At 49.8% G+C, this 21,705-nt stretch overlaps 1 protein-coding gene across 1 annotated transcript in view; it reads left to right on the top strand.

The window, feature by feature from the left end:
- Positions 1 to 1,254: 1,254 nt before the first annotated feature.
- Positions 1,255 to 21,705, top strand: part of SMCO4 (single-pass membrane protein with coiled-coil domains 4) — a 72,551-nt gene continuing 52,100 nt past the window's right edge. The window contains exon 1 of the mRNA XM_082410094.1: positions 1,255 to 1,409. The gene's annotated coding sequence lies outside the window, so the exon portion shown is untranslated. The remainder of the gene's footprint in view (positions 1,410 to 21,705) is intronic.

The raw sequence follows: 21,705 nt of genomic DNA on the forward strand, positions 1-21,705 counted from the left end.
TTCATTGCACTCACTGCTGTTTTATGTGCAGAGCAGGAAGGAGACTGTTAAAAATGAAAAGACGGCCTCAAGGTGTTGAGAGAGGGGCAAGGAGAAAACAGGAAGAGTCTGTAGACCACAGGGGCCCTTAAACATTGACTGCCTTCACAATAAAATAAACACTTGTTCATTAAGAGATTGGCCACCGAAACCCAGGGGGAAAACCTACAGGAGAGCCAGTTCTACAGCTCTTAAGACCAGCTCATAACTGGTCTTAAAACCCAAGACCAGTTAATTCTTCGGGGTGGGGAAGAAGAGGGACTGGAAAGGCCTTGCTCCCGGGGCTGGCTGTCTTGGGTAGGTGACAATACCCCACATACAAGGGTATTAAGGTGTCCCCAGATGAAAAGGTAGCCATTATTTTATTTTTTGCCTATAGTTTTTATTACCTACTAGATTAGTAATAATAGTAATAGTAGCTACCACTTAGATACAGTACAGGTGGGGGTCGAGGGGCTGAGCAAAGCGCTTTACACACAGTGCAGGATCTCAATTAATCCTCACAACAACTCTATGAAATAGATTTTATTACTCTTAATTTATAGATGAGGTAACTGCCCAGGGAGATTAGCTTTCCCGAGAGTTCCCAGCTTTTAAGTGGTAGATCTATGTAAAACCTAAGTCTGTTTGACTAAAGGCCCTGAATAACATTGAGCTGCGGGCCTTGTGCAACTTTGGTGCTAGTCTGAAGTGGGGAATTGTGAATCCTATTTATTCATGCAACGGTGCGCAAGTGTGTGTGTGTGTGTGTGTGTGTGTATTTTACAAAAAAAAAAAAAAAAAAAACAATCCAGGTGGGGATATCTGTCCTCTGGAGGTTTAGAAGCCTACGTGGGTGGAGAGCGGCCAAAATCTCTACTCATTCATTCACTCTTTCGCTGCTTCAAGAAGTATTTGTTGCGCCCTTGGGTATTCAAGGCAGGGCGCTAACCTAGCCCTAGGAGAGAGAATGACGAACACGAGAGACGTGGTGTTTGTTCCCCAGCCCTATTTTACTTTCTCGTGGGCGAGGCATTCAGATTCAGAGAAGCAGGAAATGTATCGACCCAGGTGGGGCACGGAGGAAGGGCGCCGAGCGGCTGGCTAGTCAGGGCAGGCTCCCCGGAGGCAGCGGCGGGGCCGGGGCCGCCACAAGGGAGGGTCTCCGGCAGAGCGGAACCGGGTTGGGAGCGAGCCTTGGGGCGGGGGCGGCCGGCGAGTTAGGGTTAGGGCGAGAGGATTCGCCTTCCCGGCGGCAGAGGGCGCCTGGCGCTGCGGTCCGGCGAGCCGGAGCCGCCCGCGCGGACGCCGAGAGAAGAGGCGAGGCGGGGAGCTCGAGCGGCGGCCACTGCCACGTCTTCCCGGCAGTGGCGGCGGCGGCGCGGGAGGAGGTGAGCGGCGGCGGCGCGGGCGGGCAGGTGGGCAGGGAGCGGCGCGGGCGGGCACTGGGCACCGGGGCGGGGGGGTGCCGGCGCCGGGACAGCGCGGTTCCCGCCACGCCGGCTCCTCCTCTGCGCCGGGCGGACAGCCGAGGCCCGGGCGCCGAGCGAGTCCCGAGCGCAACTCGTGCCGGCGGGGCGGGCCGGGGCCGAGGGGACGCGAGCCCGCCCGCCATTCGCGGCGCGGGACGCGGGATCCCCGCCGCTGCGGGGCTGGCGCCGCGGCCGCGGCCGGGAAAAGTTGGGGCGGACAGAGCCCGCACGGGCCGGGCGGGAAGTGCGGGTGCGCGGCTGACTCCCGGGGCGCGGAGGGACGCGGGCAGAGGGGGGCCTGGGCCGGAGGCGGGAGACGCGGGTCCTCTGCGGGCGAAGAGAAAGGGGTGCGCTCAGGTTCTCAGGCTGGAGCGGGCAAGTGTCCGGCGGGGACCCCGCGAGTGAGGAGGGAGGGAGGCCCACGGGGGGCGGCCACTAAGGGGACCGGAGGCGAGTGGGTGGCGGGGTAGAGCGATGCGGAGTGGGCTTTGCCTCCTCGCGCCTCTGTTGGGGCAGACGCTGAAAGAGGGGTCGGGCTCAGAGTGGGGGACGCCTCTTGGCGTCTGAAGATCCGGTGGGGAGTTCCAGTAACTGGTGGAGGAGGGAGCGGAGCGGTGCTTCCTCTACGGCTTGGGTCAAATACCGTCCCTCCCGGTCTGCCAGATTCACCTCCCAGACTGCAGTGCTTTTGTCCTGGGGAAGTTGAGGAGGGACCCCTGAGTGGATGGGATATTTAGATGTTCCAAGGGGAGTAAGATTGGGCTGCATGAAATCATAACTGTTGCCAGGAGAAATCGCAACTCTGACCCTCCCCCAGCCACCCACCCATCCCATTCCCTCTCCAGTACCGGCAACGTCTGGATTCCTTGGGCTGGGCTAGCAGCTCCCCAAAGCCCTGCAGCGCATCTGCTCACAGGGTCCTGGGTATCCTGAAGGGGCATAAGACATGGCCTTTTATTCTCTGGGACTGAGGTTGGCTATTTCAGAAACAAGTGGTTCTGGAGATGCTGGATGCTTTATTAGAACAATCTGTGTGGTGCCCCTTGACAAAGGAGATGACTCATGTTAGCTTTTTTTTTTTTCTTTTTTCTTCCCCCTCCAAATAAACTTCGTATTCAAGACACAAGTATGCCAGGTCATTTGCAACAGTGATAGAGCTGGAGATCTACGTTGTAGGCCTTGAGCCCTTGTGCTAGTCCTAGATATATTAGCAAGGATTATGGCCTTGGATGAATCACGTCCTCTCTCTGGAACTCAGTTTTCTTATCTGCAAAATAGGGTATAAATAAGGAGCTAGACAGTCTGATGGCGCAGGAGAAGGTGACTGAGGGAGACTGACATCTTTTTCCTTGTAAGTCGAGATCGGCCACACAAAATCAAACTCAGCCTATTACAAAGAAATTAGGGTGGACTTAACACAGCTAAGAAGCAAGAAAGGCTGCATAAAGTAAAACAAAACCAAAAACTAATAATAATTGATATTAGGTTTACAGTATGGATATTGTTCTCATGCAGGCAATTAGTGTACATGGCTGTCCAGCTGTCATTACCATAAAGCTGTTAACTGTGCTTAAAAATTTTACATATGTTTCATCTGTGGACCTGAATTTTATTCTTTTGTTTGAACCTTCAAGCCTGGAGTAGATGCTCAGTTGGATGGGTCTTGGCTCAGCCTTTCTCGAAGAACCTCCCCAGGATCTCTCATTGCCATAGTAGCATAGATTTCCTTCTGTCTGACTGATGCTGCCATCCTTGTACCAACACACTTCTGTCATCTTTTCTGTTCTAGCTTGAGAAGTGGGGAGCTGATCCCTGTTGCATCTGGCATTTCTGAACTTCCCAGGTTTCTTTGCAAGTGAGTGAAATTAAGTGAGGCAAACAGTGCATTAGATGCAGCACATTAAAAATAGCTCAAGGTAATAATGTATCTGCCCCACCCCTATTCCCTAGACCTCCTGGGCGACCTCTCACTAGAACGTCTGTGTCACTTGCTGGCCATCTCGTTTTGGATGCTGAGGGTCATCACACAGCTGAAATGACATGGTTGGGTCAAACAGCACATTCATGATCAAGCCATGATGCTGGAGGGAGAGGAGGATTTTTTTTGTATTTTATCATAACTGAATGCTCCTGTCCTTCTGTTCTCTTCCATTAGTAGCTGTCAAAATCTATATTGGGTTTGACCGCATCATTTTCAGTAATCCTTTTCTGTCAGTTTCTTGGCAGCTGCAATTAGTGGTTATCTCTAAGTTTGAGGTAGTGGTAAAATTATATCCTCTCTAGCAGGTAATTAAGTTGAATCTTTAAAATATCTGCAGTTTATATGTGTGTGTGTGTGTGTGTGTGTGTGTATAAATTTTACTTTAGCTGAGGGCTATTAAATTAATAAAAATCATGTTGCTAATAATAGTTGTCATCTGAGCCCCTACCATTTATCAGGCACTGTGAGGTGAGGAAGCAAAGCTTAGACAGGGTACAACTCTAAGTGCTACCACTGGCTTTCACAAGTTACTGATGATCTTTGAAACCAAATAGTGTTTTACAATAGTGGAAAAGTAATTCTTAACTATCCTACAGGGCTGTGATATTGAATGAGATCTCGTATATGAAAAGCAATGTGTAAACTTGTAAAGTGCCCTCCAACCTAGGGCAGTGTTTTACCCTAAGCACCTGGGGACACCCAGGTGCTTAGGGTAAAGCTTATGAGTCCATGAGTCTTGATGTCTGATGGGCCTGGTGTACATGCTGAGCCCATCGCCTGATCCCTCTGAGCCCGATTTCCCCGTATGTAAAATCAGGATGATAGTATCTGCCTTGCATTCAGTGAGATGCACTTGTGAGTTGCAGTGGGTGCTCTGTGACGGTTGGCATCCAGCCATTTCTCTCCCCTCGCCCATGGGCACTTGGGCTAATGGGATTAAGTCTTCCAGTAGGAATTGTCCTCGAGGGAGAAAGGCTTTTAAAGTACATTTTTGTACTTACAAATAATTGTGTTAGCTTTTGGCTGCCCACTGCATCCTCAACACACGCAGTGAATATTCTAGGACCTACCATCATCTAAAAGGAGGGAATTGCTGGGACTGGCACAGCATTGTGAATCAACTATACTTCAATAAAAATTAAAAAAAAAAAAAAAAAAAAAGGAAAGGAGGGACTTGAACCAAACCAGAAGCCAGAAGGGACACGTCTTTGGTAGGAGGCTGAAGATGGATGTAGCTAGTTTCCCTTTGCCCATTTTGTGCCCTTCTCTCCTCTTTTATTCGTTTTGTGGGACAGGGAAAAGATACTGAGTTTGGGGACTTCGAGCTGTTAGGAGGCATCTTGTTAGAGCTGTAGTATAAGATGGGAGGGCAGTGCAGATATGGGCCGGGAAGGAGATGGAAGAGCTGACTTTGCCAGTAAAATCTGGACAGTTTGGTGTGGGGGAAGTCTCTGTTAGATGTAGGATTTGGCTAAATATGGGGCCAATTTCTATCAAGTGCTATAGGCTGTCTTGTGGGGCTTGGAAGTTTTTATGCTGCAGGCAGAGTTTGACTGGTTGTGGTGGCATCATAAATGAGTTGCCATAGTAAGTTGTATGCGGAAAAGGAAATTAATTTCCAGGAGGGTGTTTGTTGTGACTGATGCCAGAATTTCTCTGAGAATTTTATTAAGATTCAGTCAGTCTATAAAAGTACTTCTTAGTTCTCTGAAGGTATTAATTAAGAAATAGTTTTTTTAAAAAAACCCAGAAGGGTCTCCTTTGTGAGCTTTTGAAATGTAATCTTCCTAAATTTTTGGAAAAAATGAAGTCTTTAAAAAAAAAAAAAAATCACAGCGCTGTCTATTTTAAAAGCAGTTCCTCCAAAGTAATGTTTTCCTTCTCTTCCCATCCCTTCCCTCCTGTCACATTATTTTGATAATGAGTTAATTTTGGTGTCCTCCACATCTTGGTAGCCTAACGTTTATGACCCTTCATTTTTAGATCTCGGATGTGCCTTCTTTTCTCCTGCGTTGACTCGTATTCATTCGTTATGAGGAGGTAGCACAGCGAGGTGGTGAAGGGCAGAGGGTCTGGAGCCAGGTTGGGGACAGGGAGAGTCGTGGCCATTCTTGGAGAGCCGGGCTCTCCTCAGCTTGGATTAACCCCCATAGAAGCTCTGGAGGGTGATCCTTTTATTCCCGTTGCACAGATGAGGAAACCGCAACCTGTGCATCTTCATAGTTGGGGGCAGGGTGGCATGTGTCACAGTCCGAGCGGCAGCTGTGATCTCTGTGACGGCACAGCCTGGGCAGGCAGAAGTCACGCCCACCCTGCCAGGGTTGGACTCCATCCGGAGACTGGGGCTTGATGAAGGGCTGTGGTTTAGAAGGGTGGCTCCGCAGGCTGTGTGGAGTATGAAATGCGCTGACGAGAAACAAGGCCATCAGGGTGATGGGCATGAGAGAGGATGAGGGCTTGAACTCAAGACGTTAAGATGGTGGCAGGGGTGATGGAGCAGAGGGAATGGGTCAGCATGAATGATGCTCAGTCCTCTGGATTGGGGTTGAGAGAGGGGGGAGTCAAATCCTCTTTTCTCTCCTCACCCCCTCCCTGTTGCCCTTCTCATCCTCACAGGCTGGGTAGTGGAGTTACTGTGTGTAGACTGCAAGCATCTCTGTAGAAACTAAAATTGCCTCCTTTGGTCTCTCATGACAGCCAGAGAAATGTGCCTGAGGAAAGCCCCAAAGCGCCTTCCCCTGTCTTTGCCCACCCACCCTGGCCTTAGTTTCTACCTTTCCTGGAGCATCTCAGGATGGAAGTCAGGTTCTCAGACCCCATTTAGAGAAGTGCTGGTTTGAACATTCAAACTTAGAGTGAAACTGTTGAAGGGGAAAAGCCCCCAAAGGAGGAAGTCTCCCTGGGGTGTAGTCGGCACCCCACAGTTCCCTGGTGGACCCAGTGGACCTCAGTGGCTGTGGTCCTCAGTTCTGGCTGTTCCCCAAGGGCTGATCTGTCTCTAGGCTGGGGTGACTTGTGGTCACCAGGCATGCAGGGGCTGGTCGGGAACGGGGAGTGGAGGTGGGCGAGTTCTCAGGGGTGGCCAGCCCTGCAAGGAGGGGAGAACACCCTCCCCTGAAGGGTGCAGCCTCGGTGGGGAGCCGAGCCATACTCAGGAGAACCGGAGTCAGAGCGAGGGGACGTGGTTGGTCCTGGTTGCCAGTGTCCGCATGTCCCCATCATAGGATGCACCACTGCCGCATCAGAAATATGCTGGTCCCATGCCCTCTCCCCTAGTCAGTGCCAGAGTCTGTAAGAAACTTGCCCAGGCTTCCGGTTTCCAGATTGCATAATACCCGTGCCCTTCAGATAGTTTGTTCTTGCTGGGCTCTGGCCAGTTGGTCGGGTTCTGGCTTTGTTTGGGCTGCGTCCTCATTGAGAGGAGGCTGAGAGTTACTTTATGCGTCTGCCTGCTTCGTGGCGTCCGCAGTCACGGCCAGCTCTGCGGTGGGTCACCGCACAAGGACTCCACTCCCCTACTGTTTGATGGTCACCCCTTTCCCTCCGAGATGTGACTTCTTTTCCTTGTCCTGTGGGTAGCCCCCAGCCGTGGACTGTTGAAGTGCCCGGTGAGCGTGGCGCACTAACAGGGTACCTATTTGATGGGAGGAGAGCATTTTGTGTGGGGATGTCAACTGTCGGACTACCTCCTGAACATCATGTCCTAAGCAAAGCCCGTCTGTTCTCCTTTTTGCTCCATGTTTAGCTGCGTGTGTGTGTTTGGGCTGCGTGTTTGTTTTAATTATTACTAGGAAGCCAGAAAAGGTATATATCGAATGTTTGAATCTACAGAAGTGCTACTATGGACAAGCAGAAAAAGTAACTATATGTTAATCCAGGGTACCACTGATTTCTCTCTCCTTATTCCACCTTGTTGCTGTTTTGTTGGCAGAACCCTCTGATTTGTATACTGGTTCAGTTTGGATTTTAGTGTTGAATGTGAAAAGAAGCTGGCCTGGTTGTTTGCTGAAGTGGAGGGACTCGAATGGGTGGGCTTCAGGCTGCCAGCCTTGGCTGTCCCTGCAGCCCCAGGAGCCTGGCACGCAGAGCCTTTGTCGGGAAGGTGGAGTTTGGCCAGGCTTTTTCTTTGGCTTCTCCTGGGAGCAGCTCTGCTGGTGACTGCAGGTGGCCTCCTGTCTGCTGCGGGAAAGGGGATTCTCTCTTCATCTGGTTTTTACATTCTTCTCATCCTATGGAGGTGAGAGGGAGGAGGGTCTCAGAAAAGTGCATCCTGGAACCAAGCGGGTTCAGGGCAGGACAGGTTTGCAGCTTCCACAGAGCTTACCCCAAAGTTTTCCTTGCATCCCGCATTTCCCTTCTTCCCTGTTGATCCCGATCCAGTCTTGTCGTCTGTGGCTTAGAGACTGCCCTTGAACTTTGTCACTCTTGGGAAGACCCTGGAGTGTGGCACCAAAAACTTCTTCAAATTGCTGTGTCAGTTTCACACCAGAACACGAACCCTGTTTCGGTGGCGGTGGTGCTATTTTTAAATCAGTTCGATGGCTTTTTTTCTAAATGATGTAGGTGATACATGAATATATTATGCTCTTGCACCGCACCCTCCCATCCAAATAGTGGAGAAGTGAACAGCAGAAGATGTAGAGTCCTTCTTCCTCTGGCACCCCATGTGCCGCCTCCCTGCTGGGTCCTCAGCACTAACCAATTGTAATTTCCATCAGCCTATACAGACGCAAATACATACAGTTTTGTTTCTTTTGTAAGCATAAATCTGATTGCATCATATATATTGTTTCATTATTTTGTCTTTTCACATGATGGATCTTGTAGATCTTTTCTTGCATGTAGTCCTTCTCTCTTTTAATTTGTCTACAAAATATTTTATAGTATAGATATATCATAATTTATGAGTCAGTCCCCCATTGATAGACATGTAAAGTGACATTAGTTTTGCTATTATATCTTCATACATACATGCTGTTATGCACACATGCGTGTGTTTCTCTAGGAGTGGAATCAGTATGCCACAGGTTCTACTCATTTAAACTGTTACAGCAAATCCCCACACTGTGCTCGCGAGGGCTGTACTGGTTTAAACTACCAATAGTGTATGAGGCTGCCCATTTTCCCACAGGCTGCCGTTCTGCTAGGTGATAGAAATGGACAGTGTTTAGTAGGCATTTCATCCATCACTGGTATGGCTATGAGACTCATTTGGCTTCTGGATCTTAATTGGGGCGGGGGGAGGTGTCTATCATAACCATGGAGGATGAGGGAGCTGAGCCCCCGAGGACCAAGGCTCTGCTCAGGGTGTCCTGCCGCCAGGGGTGGCAACGTGGCCCTGGAAGCCAGCGCTCCTGGTTTCACGTGCTCTCCGCTTTTCCCAGAGGCTGGGCACTGTAATGGAGCACTGTAATTTTGGTGTAACCTGCCAGAGTCTTTCTGCGAGCCTCTCCCCGAGGAAGCAAGTGCTTATGAGCAGCACGTTGATACCAGTTCTGTTCTGCACAGCCAAGGCAGGGATTCCAGGCTGGTGAGCTGAACTGGGGGAACATATAAGGGATCACGTGATGGAAAATCAGACGCTCTTGCTTCTGAAATAGGCTCCATGCATGTAGTGAAGCGCGATTCTGCGTGTGGCGGGGCTTTCCTTCCAGCGGTGTGGTGATCCGTGCCCCACTTCCCTGGTTTGTTATGGGAATATTGTGATGGTTTGTCTCTGAGCAGGGTTCCTTAGGAGGTGTTCCAGGGGCCCGATCTGGTGGAGGACACATCTGGAGGCCCTCACCTGGGCCGTCCCTGCAGGCTGAGCAGCCCAGTGGGTTTTGGGAGGCTCTGACTTACTGAATGACGGTGTCCTTTACCCGCGGTTCAAAGAGGGGCCAGGGAGAAGGAGTGAAGGGGAAGCCCGGGGTGGTGAAGAGACTCTAGGATCATTTCCAGCTCCCACTCCGTCGTTTATGGCTGTGTGACTTAAACACGGTTATCCTTTCTCCCTGGGCCTCGGTTTCGCCACCTGTAAACCAGGAATAATATCAGTACCCACCTCACAGGGTTGTTCTGGGGATTCAGAGAGTAATGTTTGCAAAGCCCTGAGCATATTACCTAGTAAGTACTCAGCAGTTGTAAGCAACTACTACTCTTATTTGTGTTCTCCTGTCCTTAATAAGTGTTTTTAAATGCATGAGTGAGCGTTACATTTGCTAAATGTAAAAATGCGCATCCTCTAGTAACGAATGTCAAGGAGGGCAGAGGCAGACCCGGATCAGCTGGGGTTGTGGGAGGGTAGCCGGCGAAGGTGGCAGGTTGGGCAGGAGAGCACATTTGATGTCCTCTTCCGACACCAGTCCTGCTGTGAGACACCGAGGCCCCAGAGCAGAGGCCTTCCCTTTTCTTAAGTAGATTGGGTGCTGGGGATCCTTCGTGCAGCCCTCTCCCTTTTGTTTTTGAGGAGGCCCTGAGAGGTGAGGTGCAGCTACGGGCCTGGTCGTTCAGAGCAGAGGTGGGACCAGGTCTCCAAGCCCTGGGGGGCTGAGGCTCTTTACCCTGCTCTCCACGCAGGGTAAATGGGCCACGTGCTGCCCGTTTCAAGATGCAGGAAAAGAGAAGCACACAGTGTTGGGCGCTTTGCAGAGCCTGCTGTCTGCCGCTACTGAGTTTGCTGTGAGCTGAGGTCGCTCAAGTGCAGGGAAGGTAACAGAAGTGTAACCCACAGCGGGGCAGGGCTGGGGCTCACACCTGGGTCTGCCTGGCTCACACTTTACCTTCTGCCTAGTCACAGCCCTAACAGTGCTGGCCCTGGGATGCTGTCTGTGCTTGTTCCATATCCCCGACCATGCGCGTGTGCATGTGCATGTACGATGGCAGGTTCGGTTGAAGTCCCTGATTTGTTTGCTGATGGTTTATCCAAACTGGAGAGATCTGCAGGTTGAGTGTGGGGAGGACTGTACTCAGGGCTCCAGAGCAGCCCAGGCCGCCCAGGTCCAGGTGGGCAAAAGGAAACCTCACTCCTGGGAGTGGAGCTTGGTGGAGGAGGAGCCTGGTGTCTGTGGGCCTGGGAGGACCAGAGCTGGCTGGCGAGGACACAGGCGGGGCCTGGGCCGACTGCAGGGCTTCCAGAGCGCCAGGTGCAGAGGCCCATGATGTGAGTCCAGTAGTGTGTGTGGAAGTGAACTACGGAAGCAAGATCAGGCGGCCTGTGGTGTGAGAGAGGTTTGAGAGTAGCGCGTGGTGTGTGCCAGAGGTGCTGCCCTAAGAGTGCATCAGTGGCACGGAGACGTCACCTTGGCTCCCGGGGTCTGAGAGGGCCTCGCAGAAGCGGCGCAGATTAAAACAAGCCTTGCTTGCTCCTTGGAGCGCAGGTCGACCTGGCTTGTGATCCACCCTCAGTTTGCAGATGCGGACACTGAGACCCGGCGAGCTCCCTGGTTCGGGGTCACGGCCCTGCCGAGGAGAGGCGAGCCTGGAGCCTGCCCTGCCTGCCCTGTACTCCACACGTGTGCTCACGGAGTGCTGCCTATAGCAGCTGTTTGCTCGGCACCTGGAGTTGCTCAGGGTTACTTCTCAAGCGAGCAGGCTGGGTCCCAGTTCACTTCCGGTCCTGGCTCTGCTGTCTCTGGGCAGAGCTGGGACGTTAGCCCCTCAGTTTTGCCCTCTTGTAGGGTGGGTATAGCACCCCTGTCTCCCTTCTAGGCTTGTCTCTGTTCGCTCAAGAGCTGTTCAGCAAATACATTTTTTTATTCAGCTGGATGCTATTCTATGTGTCGGGCATTTTGCACCAAGCAAAGGATGTCAAAATCTTGTTCTCCTGGGGCTTATTTTCTCCTGAGGGGCAGCAGACAGTAGCTGGTTACCGTTCATGGTACGTGTCCTAGTTTCCTAGGGCGCTGTGACAGAGAACCGCAAACCGGAGGGCTCAAACCTCAGGACCTTACTCCCTTGCGCCCTGGGGCTCTGAGGGAGGCCCCGTTCCCTGCTTGTGCCCCAGCCTCTGGTGGTGCCGGCGTGCTTGGTGCCCGGATCTTGTGGCCGCACGGCTCTGCTCTCTTGCCTCCCTCACCACACGGCCTCTTTCCCGTGTCTGTGGCCCCTCTTTTCTTATGAGGGCCCACCCCCCTCCAGTGTGTCCTCATCCTAACTGCGTACTTCTGGGAAGACCCTCTCTCCAAATGAGGTCACCTTCTGAGGTTCCAGGTGGACGTGGATTTGAGGGGACGCTGTCCGACCCAGAACGGTATGCGAGGTCGTAATGGCTGCTGAAAAGCCCGGGCAGTGCCTGGGGCAGGGGGTAGGTGAGGTGCTGAAAGGTGATCCAGGCAGGCCTTGCTGAGCAGGTAGCGTTTGAGCTTCCACGTGGAGAAGGGGTGAGGGGAGGGGGAGCTGAGGTATGGAGGGGATGCGGTCCAGGCCGAGGGAACAGAAAGCACGGAGGCCTTGAGGTGGGCATGTGCGCCTGCCAGGCTGGTGTGGGGACAGTGGCGTGGAAGTCGTGTGTGTGTGTGTGTGCGTGCATGCACGTGTGTGTTCGTGAGGCTTTGGCCTTTTGCCCCCGCGAGATGGGAGCCACTGTTGAGCCTGCGAGCACGCCGACAGCAGCGTTGGCGTGTGACGGCCATTGCGGCGCCTCGTCCGTGCGCCTAGATGTTTTGCAGCGATGGTTACTCGGCAGTTTCTTTTTGAAACATCAGTGCTCTGTTGACCCTTGATCCACCGCCCTTTCCTGTCTGTTCTCTCTCCTTCTGGATGCCTTTCCGCCCACCCGCTTCCCCACACTGAAACCACAAGCATGAAGAAGAGAAAGTAGACAAGGCTGGGGGTGGCCAGGGCTGCTGGGAAGCCCGGCACGCGCGGCAGCCCTGGTGGGAGCTGCGCCTTCCCGCCAGCCCGGGGCCGTCTGGCGAACGCTGTGCCCACGGTGAAGGTGTTCCTCGCCCCGGCAGATTTAGAAACTGCTGAGGTCAGTGCGAGCTCAGTGCGCTCGGCTCCCCGCATCCTTCTGCGGATCAAGTCACTATGCCGTGAAAAAAGTTGAGTCAGCCGCCTCGGGCAGCGGCCTCACTTGGCCTGGAAAATACAGGGCAGGGAGGGACTTGCAGAAGCACCTGTGGAGAGACCAGGAGCCTGTCGGGCCCTCTCTGCCACCCACTTTGTCACTGGCCTGCAGAGTTTTACATTCTCATTCACATTTGCTATAAAAACACTCAGGCCCGCGATCCGAGTGCCGTCATTACAGAGAAGGAGGCACTCCAGGCGTGGCTGGCCCCATGGTCCGGGGCCCGTGCCAGTTTGGTTTGCGTGGTCCTGGGGGGAGTGAATCATAACTTTGGATTCCCTGGCGTCAGAGCTGAAGGGAATCTCCTTATCTGGCTCACATTTAATTTCCTCCCTAGACCTCCAAAGGAAAGGGCCTGGCATGTTTGTGATTGGGGCTCCGGAGAAGCGGGCCACGGGTGGCCTTTATTTCAGGCGCTCTTCCCGGCCTCTGCCTGCGAGGGTGGTGCCACGAGCAGCCCGTCCAGGGAGGTGATCCGGGAGGCCCCTGGCGCCGCCGCCCCTCCGGGGAGCACCGCTTTAGAAGATAATTACGTGTAAGTGGAGATGGAAAGAGAATTCCCCAGCGCTGGGAGCAGCTGCTCCTCTGTAGGATTTCAGGAGCAGCCTTTGGGCACCAGTCACACTCGCTAACCCCTGCCTCCCAGCAAAACACACACCCACGCAAAATGAAAGCGAGGCCGACTGTGCCTGGCTAGAGAAGGAGCGTTAGAGTGTGTTTTGTGGGACTGTAGTTCCTCTCCAGTCTTTTCTGAGGGTGCTACCCCAGCACAGCAGAAGAGCTTCCTTGTTTGCCAGACGCTACAAGAAGCTTTGAATCAGGTAGCGTCCCCAGGAGTCCGTGGAGTCTGGCCTCGTTTCTGCATTAGAGGCAGAGAGGCCATGCCCAAGAGTGGGAGCCAGGCAGGGCCCCAAGGGTTCTCGTAGAACAGGCTACTTGTCCTGTGCCCAGGTGGCCTTTGTCTCTGTGCTGATGGGTCTCAAGCACTTGGTAAAGAAGTGCTTGTACATAAGTACTGGATATGGGCCCTGATTTTTGTTTGTTTGTTTGTTTGGTTTTTGTTTTCGTTTTTTAAACTGGGCATCTGAGAGTTAGCTCGGGACCCTGAGAGCTCAGTCTTCGGGCCCCGGAGCGAGACTGGTCTCATCCCTGCAGCCTTGGGGCATCTTTAACCTGGGGGTTGGATGAAATGGTTGTCATGCGTGTCTCCTTCCTTGTGCTCCTCGCAGCCCTTTGCACAGGTCCTGGGGTGATTGGCCTGCACCTATGGTGGGAGTTCCCTGAGGGCAGTGGGAGCCTGGCACATGCAGAGCTTCCAGGAACTTCCCTGCGGCCCTTGTCCTGCTTGGCCAGACCCCCAGGGTCTTGCTTTCTGGGTGAGCGTTGAGGCGGAAGGAGGAACAGGTGGGGGGAGTTTGATGTGAACCCTCCTCCTGGCTCCGGGGGCAGGTGTCCCCAGCTGTTCAGCGTGAGCTCCTTGTTCCTGTCTCAAGTTTCATGCAACTTTTGATCCTTGCCCTAAACAAAGTGCCTTTATTTCTGGATGTTGTCATGAGAGTTGTTTTTGCAATTATCGGTAAGGCAGAAAAGAATGGATCATGACGACAAAGTTGTCTACATATTCCAAATTTAAGAAATGTCTATGCATTAGAAAAATACTACAAAGAATTTAATTTCAGTGGTTGTCTCTGGATTTTGGTATTACAGGAGGTTTTTTATCTTTCTGTTTTTCGGCATTTTCCATGTTGAGCATGTATTGTCTAGATAATAAAAGCTATAAAAATTACTATAAATAATAAATAGCTATTTATTAGGATCTAGTATGTGCTATACACTGTAAGAACTTGCCATTACACTCTTATGTGATCCTCACTATGAACCTGTAAGGTTCTCTTTTTAAAAAAGACACAAATGCTAACATTTTATTTTATTGTGGTGAAATCTACAAAACTTACCTTTTAAACCATTTTTAGGCTCTGTGGCATGAAGTACATTCACCGTGAGATCCTTTCTTTAAACTCCTTATTTTATAAATGAGGAAGCTGAGATTTGGAGAAACACAGCTGCTTAAGGTCACAGAGAGTAAGGAGTTCCAGAGGCAGGATGTGGTTGCAGGGTGATGATACTTGGGCGTCTGGGATCTCTGGTTTGTGGCTGTTGGAGTCTGTGATTACTTACCCTGCCCCATGATCACCGCTTGATCGCAGAAAGCCAGTGTGTGTCTCGTGTGTGTGTCTCCTTTGACAGCTCTAGGGTTGGGTTTTGTGTTTTTACAGGGAGGAGGGTGGTGAGCCTGGCTCGGGGCACGAGTGGCTGACATAAGTGACACCAGGGCTGATGATTTCTGTGCTCCTGTTTGTCTTTGTTCAACGCGTGGAAGCGTGTGTGTACATGGGGTGGCGAGGCCTGTGTGTTAGAGTTCTGTCTCCAGAAGGTGCTCAGCCGTAGGGGACAGTGGAAAGAGCAGTGGCCTAGAGCTTAGATACCTGGCTTCCTCAGGTCTGGGCGCACGGTGCGGGGTGATTTTAGAGAAAGGGCATTGCACTCGGAGTTAGAAGTTCTGTGCTGTAGTCCTGATTTTACCACGTGGTTGACATGCTTAAGCCTCACTTTCCATATTTCTAAGTGGGTGATAAAAATGCTTGTTCTGCTTGCCTCCCGTGATTGCAGAGGATTAAATGTCATGATGGGGGAAAAGCGCTAAGTAAACTGAAGGCCTACCAAGGAAATGTCTAGGATGGGAATTTTGACTGCTCAGTGGTGGGGGGAGGAGTGTCTGTGGCTGACCCCGGAGACTTGAGAAGGGAGGATTTGGATGTGAAGAGTGGCAGGTTTGCTTTGGCTTGTTTTCTTCGGTTGGGGCCATCAGCTTGCTTCCTCCACCATTGCTTAGTCGGTGATATATAGGGTCCCATTGCCTGCCTAGTACTGTATGTTGGAATGCTCTGGGATTTTACTGGCATGTGACTCTGCCAAGGTCCTTGGTCCACGCCCCCCCAACCTCCCCAAGACTCACATTCTCCTAGTGAAATGAATTGTAATGGAGGAGGTCATTTTGTAGCCACATGGTGGTTGAAACTCTGCAGCAACTTTTCCTGGTTTTGTCTGTCTTCCTCGTCTTTACAGCAAGTACCAGTCTGTCTGTTTCTATCCCCTACTCTTGAGGAGCCAAACACAGGAGTGGGTGGGGCCTGGAGGATTGTTGCTGGTGAGGGAAGGCTCTCACCATCTTATGGTGGATGCAGTGCTCGCTTCTTGCTGCACCAAGACACCGTGCTATGCAAGACACTGTGGAATATCACAATAAAGAAGACAGGGTCTCAGCTCTCAAGGAGCCCACTGTGTCCTGGAGAAGACACAGGTACTCCAGAAACAACTAGGAGGGTGAGGGATATAGGTAGCTTGAAAAGCAACTGTCAAGAGAGGTGGTAGCCCTTTGTCTAAATGAATGAAAATGCATCATAGGGGCTGGTCAGAGGGGTGAATTGTCAGCATGACTTTGGGACTCTTTGCTTTTTAACAACCATTTGAATCAGCTGTTCTAAAGCTAGGGCTTCTGTCTGGCTACCCCCAAGATGATTTTTTGAGCCATCACTGTTTCAGTGCACATTTCAAATGACAGGAAAGCCAAGGATTCTGTGTAGGGCCCTGCGGAAGTCAGTGGTCCCATCTCACCACCTGCTTGGTTTTGGCTTTGGGAATGGTACTAGAAGACTAAGTAGGTCACGGAGATCTATTTTGAACTGAGTGTGGCTGGGCTGCCTGGACATTTAATTTCCGGATCAAATCCTGTTGGACTTGTTTGCCCAGGAGGTTGGCAGCGGGCACTCTCTGGTCAGTCGTGTTGTATATTTATAAAGTGTGAAGAGTCTGGAGGTAAGGAGACGTGCCAGCCACTTCTCCGTTCCTGTAGGGGCGCCGGTGGTGGAGAGGTTTCAGAAACCTTCCAGAAGCCAGGGGAGTGTAGTTTTCCCACGCTGCTTCCTTGAATTTTCTGAAAATGGTCAGTCCTCACTAACTTCATGAAACCTTTTCCTTTTAAAGAATGCAATTTAGTTAGTACCCAGAGCCAGTTGGCTTCTGTTTATATTAGTAAGAGCTGCTAGTTGCTGACTGAACCTTTTAGGTACATTATTTTTTTAAATCCTCACAACAACTTTGGAAAATGGGGATTACTGTCCCCGTTTTGTAGGCCAAGAAACAGAACCAGAGTGATGCAGTAATTTGCCAACAGACCCGGTGTGTAAGTAGCAGGGCCAGAGATTTGAACCCAGGTCCTTCTGACCAGAGTCTGGCCTTTTGTACCACGCCACACTGGTCTTGAGAGCCCCGGGAATGGAAGACGTGCCCAGCTGGGAGTGGGGAGTGTGGTAGCCGCTCCTGGGCCTGTTGTGAGGCAAGGTGTGACCTTCCTCCCAGGAGAGGCCAGCTGTGGGTGTTGAGGATGCAGACCCCCCCCAACTCAAGGGGGCTTCTGTGTGCAAATGGAGTTATGTTTTAGGCTATCACTCTGATATAACTGGACCACGGAATCCTCAGAATTTTTACTCTTTGTTGGATTTGTCTCCCGTTTCACTCTTTTGCTCCAGGTGCTCTTGCCTAAGACCTTGGGTGAGTGCAGTGCGGTGGTGAGGTCCATGAGAAAATGTCGGTGGTGATGGAGTCATTTAGACCTCCTCCCCTGCGTGCACGGGCTGTCCACCTGAATATCCCTCTATCTTCAGTCCTCTGTTCTTTCCTTACATTTTTGAGAAGTAAACACAAGCTTTTGGGTACGTGTTTGCTTTGTCTTGCTCTGCAGTTTCTTCCCCCAAGCTACTTACAGAGTCCCAGCAGTAATGCCGCTGCTCGAGGTTGTTTATATTTGTAGATGTGTTGGAGTTCTGGGTGCTTTGCACAGATGTTGCCTCACCTGATGTTCCCGGCGAGCCTTCATCACCCCCAGTTCACAGACAGGGATTCTTTTTTTTTTTTTTTTTTTTAATTTATTTATTTATTTTTGGCTGTGTTGGGTCTTCATTTCTGTGCGAGGGCTCTCTCTAGTTGCAGCGAGCGGGGACCACTCTTCATCACCGTGCGCGGGCCTCTCACTATCGTGGCCTCTCTTGTTGCGGAGTACAGACTCCAGATGCGCAGGCTCAGTAGTTGTGGCTCACGGGCCCAGTTGCTCCACGGCATGTGGGATCTTCCCAGACCAGGGCTCGAACCCGTGTCCCCTGCATTGGCAGGCGGATTCTCAACCACTGTACCACCAGGGAAGCCCACAGACAGGGATTCTTAAGGGACATCACAGACCTGAGACTTTGAGGTAGCATACTCCCTACCCTCCTCTGAAAGTTTTGGACACATCAGAGGAGGAGTTTATTTAAAATCATTTGTCTGGGGACTTCCCTGGTGGCGCAGTGGTTAAGAATCCGCCTGCCAATGCAGGGGACACGGGTTCGAGCCCTGGTCTGGGAAGATCCCACATGCCGCAGAGCAACCAAGCCTGTGCGCCACAACTACTGAGCCTGCGCTCTAGAGCCCGTGAGCCACAACTACTGAGCCCACGCGCCACAACTACTGAAGACTGCTCAACTAGAGCCCGTGCGCCGCAACAAAGAGAAGCCACCGCAATGAGAAGCCCACGCACCGCCACAAAGAGTAGCCCCCTGCTCGCAGCAGCTAGGGCAGCAACGAAGACCCAACACAGCCAAAATAAATAAATAACTAAATTAAAAAATAATAATAAATAAAAATAAAATCGGTTGTCTTCTGAAGGTGAAAGCATGCCCCCTTCAAGTGCTGTCCCCGCTGGCAGGTACGCGGTGGGGCTTGGGGGCAGCGTCCTAGTTGGATGCTGGACCCAACCTAGTTTCCCTCCCAGCCATTTCCTGGCTTTTTACTTAACCTCTGAGTCTGTATCCTATAAATAGGCTAATAATAATAATATCAAATAGCTGGGTGAGATGTAAATGAGACAGTGTACATGAAATCACCCAGAGCTCAATGAACAGGTTATTATTTTCTGTCTTTATTTTATAATTTGGGTTTTAATTTACCTTCATTATGTAGAAAATGACACTCTTAAAAAAAGAGAGAGAGAAAAGAAAATGGCTCTCTAGACCTGATATTCAATTCAGAAGCAACCAGTAAGACAATTATTGGATCTCATTCTTACCGAATTCTGAGCAGATGTATAAACTCTGTGACACCATAAGCAATCTATTATAATATTAAACACATGTTCTGTCTTTATTTTAAACCAGCATGGCTTGGGGAAATCACAGTCCTCAGCTATAGGAGCATAGAGGCCTGAGAAACTGTCCCCTCCCTAAGAGCCTTAGTAACTGACCTCTCCTGTAAACTCCCTCCTCCAAAGCAAGAGGGAGAGGATGAAGCATAAGGACCCTAAAGAACCCTAATTTTAGCGAGAATTTTTCCAAGATTTTCCTATTCTTTTTGGTTTTGGAGTGGGGTAGCTGATGTTTGCTTCATTTGCTGGGACCAGAGCTCTGAGGAGTCCTTATAAACCACATGGCCACTCTCAAGTGCCCAGGCCCAGTATCTTAAAAAATGAAGAAATGCTGAAACAGGATTTTAGGAACAGGTATTTTAAAATTACAAACTGGACACATTAATACTTTTAGCCCACACACATGCAATGACTGTATAATTATCTTGAGATGATTTTGTTTGTTTGTTTGTTTTTTAACATCTTTATTAGAGTATAATTGCTTTACAATGGTGTGTTAGTTTCTGCTTTATAACAAAGTCATTCAGTTACACATACACATATGTCCCCATATCTCTTCCCTCTTGCATCTCCCTCCCTCCCACCCTCCCTATCCCACCCTCTAGGTGGTCACAAAGCACGGAGCTGATCTCCCTGTGCTATGCGGCTGCTTCCCACTAGCTACCTATTTTACGTTTGGTAGTGTATATATGTCCATGCCACTCTCTCACTTTGTCCCAGCTAACCCTTCCTCCTCCCCGTATCCTCAAGTCCATTCTCTAGTAGGTCTGCATCTTTATTCCTGTCTTGCCCCTAGGTTCTTCTGACCTTTTTTTTTCTTTTTTTAGATTCCATATATATGTGTTAGCATATAGTATTTGTTTTTCTCTTTCTGACTTACTTCACTCTGTATGACAGACTCTAGGTCCATCCACCTCACTACAAATAACTCAGTTTCGTTCCTTTTCATGGCTGAGTAATATTCCATTGTATATATGTGCCACATCTTCTTTATCCATTCATCTGTTGATGGACACTTAGGTTGCTTCCATGTCCTGGCTATTGTAAATAGAGCCGCAATGAACATTTTGGTACATGACACTTTTTTTTTTTTTAATTTTATTTATTTATCTATTTTTGGCTGTGTTGGGTCTTCATTTCTGTGTGAGGGCTTTCTCCAGCTGTGGCGAGCGGGGGCCACTCTTCATTGTGGTGCACGGGCCTCTCACTGTCACGGCCTCTCCTGTTGCGGAGCACAGGCTCCAGACGCACAGGCTCAGTAGTTGTGGCTCACGGGCTTAGTTGCTCCACGGCATGTGGGATCTTCCCAGATCAGGGATCGAACCCATGTCCCTTGCATTGGCATGCAGGTTCTTAATCACTGTGCCACCAGGGAAGCCCGGTACATGACTCTTTTTGAATTATGGTTTTCTCAGGGTATACGCCCAGTAGTGGGATTGCTGGGTTGTATGGTAGTTCTATTTTTAGTTTTTTAAGGAACCTCCATACTGTTCTCCATAGTGGCTGTATCAATTTACATTCCCACCAACAGTGCAAGAGGGTTCCCTTTTCTCCACACCCTCTCCAGCATTTATTATTTGTAGATTTTTTGATGATGGCCATTCTGACCGGTGTGAGATGATATCTCATTGTACTTTTGATTTGCATTTCTCTAATGATTAATGATGTTGAGCATTCTTTCATGTGTTTGTTGGCAATCTGTATATCTTCTTTGGAGAAATGTCTATTTTTAGGTCTTCTGCCCATTTTTGGATTGGGTTGTTTGTTTTTTTGATATTGAGCTGCATGAGTTGCTTGTATGTTTTGGAGATTAATCCTTTGTCACTTGCTTCATTTGCAAATATTTTCTCCCATTCTGAGGGTTGTCTTTTCGTCTTGTTTATGGTTTCCTTTGCTTTCCAAAAGCTTTTAAGTTTCATTAGTTCCCATTTGTTTATTTTTGTTTTTATTTCCATTTCTCTAAGAGGTGGGTCAAAAAGGATCTTGCTGTGATTTATGTCATAGAGTGTTTGGCCTATATTTTCCTCTAAGAGTTTGATGGTGTCTGGCCTTACATTTAGGTCTTTAATCCATTTTGAGTTTATTTTTCTGTATGGTGTTAGGGAGTGTTCTAATTTCATTCTTTTACATGTAGCTGTCCAGATTTCCCAGAACCACTTATTGAAGAGGCTGTCTTTTCTCCACTGTATATTCTTGCCTCCTTTATCAAAGATAAGGTGACCATATGTGTGTGGGTTTATCTCTGGGCTTTCTGTCCTGTTCCATTGATCTCTATTTCTGTTTTTGTGCCAGTACCATACTGTCTTGATTACTGTAGCTTTTTCGTATAGTCTGAAGTCAGGGAGCCTGATTCCTCCAGCTCCGTTTTTCTTTCTCAAGATTGCTTTGGCTATTTGGGGTCTTTTGTGTTTCCATACAAATTGTGAAATTTTTTGTTCTAGTTTTGTGAAAAATGCCAGTGGTAGTTTGATAGGGATTGCCTTGAATCTGTAGATTGCTTTGGGTAGTAGAGTCATTTTCACAATGTTGATTCTTCAAATCCAAGAACATGGTATATCTCTCCATCTATTTGTATTATCTTTACTTTCTTTCATCAGTGTCTTATAATTTTCTGCATACAGGTCTTTTGTCTCCTTAGGTAGGTTTATTCCTAGATATTTTATTCTTTTTGTTGCAGTGGTAAATGGGAGTGTTTTCTTAATTTCTCTTTCAGATTTTTCATCATTAGTGTATAGGAATGCAAGAGATTTCTGTGCATTAATTTTGTATGCTGCTACTTTACCAAATTCATTGATGAGCTCTAGTAGTTTTCTGGTAGCATCTTTAGGATTCTCTATGTATAGTGTCATGTCATCTGCAAACAGTGACAGCTTTACTTCTTCTTTTCTGATTTGGATTCCTTTTCTTTCTTTTTCTTCTCTGATTGCTGTGGCTAAAACTTCCAAAACTA

This window comes from Balaenoptera physalus (genome assembly GCF_965194825.1).
Source record: "Balaenoptera physalus genome assembly, chromosome: 10".
Taxonomy (NCBI): domain Eukaryota; kingdom Metazoa; phylum Chordata; class Mammalia; order Artiodactyla; family Balaenopteridae; genus Balaenoptera; species Balaenoptera physalus.